Raw genomic sequence first — 5,833 nt, forward strand, 5'->3', positions numbered from 1 at the left:
TGCAGCCTGTAACACGGGGGTGGGGATTGCAATGGGGTCTGCAGGCCCATGTAGTGCTGCTGACGCACCCCCCACCATCGTCAGCCCCCCCCCATTCACCCAGTCACGTTTCTCCCCATTACTGGGGCATTTGGTTCAGCCTTACTGCAAAGTCTAGCCAATGTGGATAAATGTCCTGCAGAGATTATGCTGAGACCATACAACTCAGTGCACGTGACCTGCTCAGGACTGGAGCCCACGCCTCCAGGGCTATCACACCTGCACCCAAGCCTGGCTTGCTCTCGGCAGGAGGGTCAGGGCTGAAGGAAGGGAGGGAAGATGCTGGAGGCGAAGGTTTTCGTAACAAACTCCCCAAATCTCCTGCAGAAGCACACAGGAAACAGGCCCTGTGGGGCTGCAGGGTGAGCCACAGACAGAGGGGCCCCTGCAGCTGCCCCGGGAGGCTCCTCCACGTGGTAAGCTGCCTCCTGCGAGCTGCGTGCTGCATGACTGCAGCTGGAGGGCAAGACGGGCCAGCAGAAAGGGACCCAAACAAGCCAAGAATGTGGGGCAGCAGCCACATGCAGCAGGGCCTCGCCACCACCCAAGGCAAGGGCCGAGCATGAGGCCCCTGCAGCCCTGGCATTCGCCTTTGCCCAGGGCCTTTGCTGGCACAGTGCTCACAGCTCAGAAGATGGCTGCAGCACGGCAGGTTGCGGGCACCAGCGGGGGGGGGGGTGTAATTCTCTGCGGCAGCACTGAGATTTGACAGTGGGCCCGACTCTCCTGGCACTCAGCCCCCTGCCCCCTCCTTGCGCTCAGCATCTCCTGGCCGGGCGATCACCATGGATCCACCGGCAAGGGCCTGGGGTCAGTGGGGAAAGGGCCCGGTTGCTGGCTCGCGATCCCCTGGCTCCCAGCACCGCTGTGACAGGCCGGCCGGGGACCCGGCATCAATTAGTCTGCGTGTGACCCAGGAGAGGGCAGAGCCCCAGCTTGCCCCCCACATCCCTGGCTTTCCTGGGAGGGAGGCTGACAGCAGCCCGTGTGTGGCTGGGCCATGTGATTCCAATTACAGTCAGGCTCTGGCTTGTGTTACGAGTGCCCCCCCTCCCCCCCGCACGCGAGGGAATCGATCATGATCATCTGTCTCATCTCTGGAGCCAGGGCCCTAGGACTGGCCCCCCTTGCCGGGGGAGGGGCTGCCCACGGGAACCGGGTCTCAGCCGGAAAGTGGAACCGTGAAATCCTGGTGTGGACGTTTCCCCCTTCCAGCTTCCTTTCCAGGAGAGCCGGAGCAGGGTGTGCCCCCCGGGGTGGGGGGAGCTTGTGTCTGTGCACACGCATGCAGCGGGGGGGCATGATGTAGAACTGTGCCTGTGTGTGCATGCCTCTGTGCCAGCGTGTGCATGTCTCAGGGTGTGTGTGTCTCCAGATGTGTGTGCATGTCTCAGGGGGTGTGTGTGTTTGTGTGAGCATGTCTCAAGGGGTGTGTGTCTGGGGTGTGAGTGTGCATGTGTGTGAGGGTGTGTGTGTCTCAGGGTTCATGTGTGTGTGTATGCGCATGTGTGCGTCTCCAGATGTGCATGCGTGCCTCAGAGTTTGTGTGCATGTATTGGAGGGTGTTTGTGCAAGCGCATCTCTGGGGCTGTATGTGTGTTTGTGTCTGGGGTGTGCCTGTGCATGTGTGTGCGTGTCTCAGTGTGTGTGTGTCTCTCTCTGGATGTGTGTGCGTATCTCAGGGTGTGTGTGCGTATGTGTGTCTCAGGGTGTGTATGTGTGTCTTGGGGGGTGTGCGCGTGTGTCTTGGGGGGTGTGCGCGTGTATGCATGTCTCACAGAGTGTGTGCGTGTGGATGTCTCAGGGTTGTGTGTGTGTGTGTGTTTATCTCAGGGGGTATGCGTGTGTGCGTGCATGACGTGTGTGTGTGTGTGTCTTGGGGTGTGCATATCTCAGGGTGGGTGTGTGCACGCGTGCATCTCAGGGTGTGTGTGCATGTGTATGTGTGTGTCTTGGGGGTGTGTGCGCATGCGTATCTTGTTGTGTGTGTGACTTTCTCAGGGTGTGTGTGTATGTCTCAAGGTGTGCGTGCGTGTGTGCATGTCTCGGGCGGTGTGTGTGCATGTCTCAGGGTATGTGTGCGTGTGTGCATGTGTATGTGCGTCTTGGGGGTGTGTGTCTCAGGGGGTGTGTGCATGTCTCGGAGGGGGTGTGTCTCAGGGAGTGTGTGCATGTGTGTGCGTCTCTCGGGGGGTTGCGCGTGTCTCAGGGTGTGCATGCGTGTGTGTGTGTGGAGGTCTTGTGTGTGTGTGTGTGTGTGTGTCATGGGGTGTGTGTATGCATGTCTCAGGGTGTGTGTATCTCAGAGCGTGTGTGTGTGTGTCTGTGTGCATGCATCTCAGGGGGTGTGTGCCTGTGTATGTGCATGTCTTGGGGGTGTGTGTGTGCATGTGTATATCTTGTGAGTGTGTGTTTCTGGATGTGTGTGTTTCTCAGGGTGTGTGTGTGTGTGCGCATGTCTCAGGGTGCATGTATGCGTGTCTCTGGATGTGTGTGTATGTCTCAGGGGTGGGCATGCGTGTGTGCATGTCACAGGGGGTGCGTTTGTGTGTGCATGTCTTGGGGGGTGTGTGTGAGTATCTTGGGTGTGTTTGTGTGTGAGTGTCTCAGGGTGTGTATGCATGTCTTGGGGGTGTGTGCATCTCAGGGGGTGTGTGCATGTGTGTGCATCTCTTGGGGGGTGTGCATGTTTCAGGGTGTGCATGAGTGTGTGCGCAGGTCTTGTGTGTGTGTGCGTGCATGTGTGCATGCATGCATCTCAGGGGGTGTATTTGTGTATGTGCATGTGTGTCTCCGGATGTGTGTGTGCGCATGTCTCAGGGGTGTGTGTATGTCTCAGGGTGTGTGTGCGTGCATGTCTTGGGATGTATTTGTGTGTGTGCGTGTGTCTCAGAGTGTGTGTGCATCTCGGGGTGTGTGCTGTCTCGGGGGTGTATGTGCATGCCTCGGTGTATTTGTGTATGTGTGTGCGTGCCTCTGGGTGTGTGTGTGCCTCAGGGTGTGTGGGTGTGTCTGTCTTGGGGGTGTGTCCATGTCTCAGGCTGTATTTGTGTGTGTGCGTGTGCATGTCTCAGGGTACGTGTATGCGCGTCTCGGGTGTGTGTGTGCATCTCAGGGGTGTGTGTATATGTCTCAATGGGTGTGTGTGCATCTTGAGGGAAGGGTGTGCGTCTCGGGGAAAGTGTGTGTGCTTCGGGGTGTTTGTGTGTGTCTCGGGGGAGGTGTGTATGCGTCTCGGAGGTCTGTGTGTGTGCGTCTCTGGGAGGTGTGAGCATGTCTCAGGGTGTGTGTGTATGTCTTGGGGTGTATTTGCATGTTTGTATGCGTGTCTCAGGGTGTGTGTGTGTCAGGGTGTGTGCGTGTCTCGGGGAGGCGTGAGTGTCTTTTGGGTGCGTGTGTGTCTTTTGGGTGCGTGTGTGTGTCTTGGGGGTGTGCGTGTCTTGGGAGGTGTGTGCGTGTCTTGGGGTGTTTGAGTGTGTGTCCGGGTGTGGGTGCGTGTCCATGTCTCGGGGATGTTTGTACGTCTCAGGGGTGTGTGTGTGTCTCAGGGGAGGTGTGTGTGTCTGGGGTGAGTGTGTGTGTGTGTCTTGGGTATGTGGGTGTACATCTCGGGGATGTGTGTGTGTGTCTCAGGGGTGTGTATGTGCATGTCTCGGGGGAGGTGTGTGTGTCTCAAGGGGGGGGTGTCTTGGGGGAGGTGTGTGTGTGCCTCAGGCGTGTGTGAGCGTGTCTCAGGTGTGTGTGTCTGGGGTGTGTGTGTACATCTTGTGGGAAGGTGTGTTTGTGTGTCTTGGTGTGTGTGTGTGTGTCTCGGGGTGGTGTCTCGGGGTGTGTGTATGTGTCTCGGGGTGTGTGTGTGTGTCTCGGGGGGGGTGTCTCGGGGGTGTGTGTGTCTCGGGGGGGGTGTCTCGGGGGGTGTGTGGGTGCCTCGGGGGCGTGTGTGTCTCGGGTGTGTGTGTGTGTGTCTCGGGGGTGTCTCGGGGTGTGTGTGGGTGTCTCGGGGGTGTGTGTGTCTCGGGGTGTGTGTGTGTGTCTCGTGGGGTGTCTCGGGGTGTGTGTGTCTCGGGGGGTGTCTCTGGGTGTGTGGTGGTTGGGGTGTGGGGGGTGTCTCCTCGCGGGAGCGGGTCTCGGGGTGTGTGTGGGTTGTACGGGAGTGTGTGTGTTCTCGGGTTGTGTTGTGTTCTCGGGGTGTCTCGGGGTGTGTGTGGGTGTCTCGGGGGGTGTCTCGGGGGGTGTCTCTCACGGGAGGTGTCTCGGGGTGTGTGTGGGTGTCTCGGGGGTGTCTCGGGGTGTGTGGGTGTCTCAGGGGTGTCTCGGGGGGTGTCTCTCGCGGGAGGTGTCTCGGGGTGTGTGTGTGTGTGTGTGTCTTGGGGTGGTGTCTCGGGGTGTGTGTATGTGTCTCGGGGGGGTGTCTCTCGCGGGAGGTGTCTCGGGGTGTGTGTGGGTGTCTCGGGGGGGTGTCTCGGGGGGGTGTCTCTCGCGGGAGGTGTCTCGGGGTGTGTGTGTGTGTGTGTGTGTCTTGGGGGGTGTCTCGGGGTGTGTGTGGGTGTCTCGGGGGGGTGTCTCGGGGGGGTGTCTCTCGCGGGAGGTGTCTCGGGGTGTGTGTGTGTGTGTCTCGGGGGGTGTCTCGGGGGGGTGTCTCTCGCGGGAGGTGTCTCGGGGTGTGTGTGGGTGTCTCGGGGGGTGTCTCGGGGGTGTGTGTGTCTCGGGGGGTGTCTCGGGGGGTGTGTGTCTTGGGATGTGGTGTGTGTCTCGGTGGTGTCTCGGGGTGTGTGTATGTGTCTCGTGTGTGTGTGTCTCGGGGGGTGTCTCGGGGTGTGCGTGTGTGTCTCGGGGTGTGTGTGTCTCGGGGTGTGTGTGTGTCTCGGGGTGTGTGTGGGTGTCTCGGGGGAGTGTGTGTCTCGGGGGTGTGTGTGTGTGTGTCTCGGGGGGTGTCTCGGGGTGTGTGTGGGTGTCTCGGGGAGTGTCTCGGGGGGGTGTCTCTCGCGGGAGGTGTCTCGGGTGTGTGTGGGTGTCTTGGGGGTGTCTCGGGGGGGTGTCTCTCGCGGGAGGTGTCTCGGGGTGTGTGTGGGTGTCTCGGGGGGTTTCTCGGGAGGGTGTCTCTCGCGGGAGGTGTCTCGGGGTGTGTGTGGGTGTCTCGGGGGGTGTCTCGGGTGGGGTGTCTCTCGCGGGAGTGTCTCGGGGTGTGTGTATGTGTCTCGGTGTGTGTGTGTGTGTCTCGGGGGGGTGTCTCGGGGTGTGTTTGTGTTTCTCGGGGTGTGTGTGTGTCTCGGGGGTGTCTCGGGGTAAGTGTGTGTGTCTCGGGGGGGGTGTCTCGGGGTGTGTGTGGGTGCCTCGGGGGTGTGTGTGTGCTCGGGGTGTGTGTGTGTGTGTGTGTCTTGGGGGGTGTCTCGGGGTGTGTGTGGGTTTCTCGGGGGGTGTCTCGGGGTGTGTGTGTCTCGGGGTGTGTGTGTGTGTGTCTTGGGGGGTGTCTCGGGGTGTGTGTGTGTGTGTGTCTCGGGGGGTGTCTCGGGGGGGGTGTCTCTCGCGGGAGGTGTCTCGGGGTGTGCGTGTGTGTCTCGGGGTGTGTGTGTGTGTCTCGGGGGGTGTCTCGGGGTGTGCGTGTGTGTCTCGGGGGTGTGTGTGTGTGTCTCGGGGGGGTGTCTCGGGGTGTGCGTGTGTGTCTCGGGGTGTGTGTGTCTCGGGGGTGTGTGTGTGTGTCTCGGGGGGGGTGTCTCGGGGTGTGTGTGGGTGTCTCGGGGGAGTGTGTGTCTCGGGGGTGTGTGTGTGTGTGTCTTGGGGGGTGTGCTCGGGT

This window comes from Dermochelys coriacea, chromosome 25 (assembly GCF_009764565.3).
Source record: "Dermochelys coriacea isolate rDerCor1 chromosome 25, rDerCor1.pri.v4, whole genome shotgun sequence".
NCBI classification, from domain to species: Eukaryota; Metazoa; Chordata; order Testudines; family Dermochelyidae; genus Dermochelys; species Dermochelys coriacea.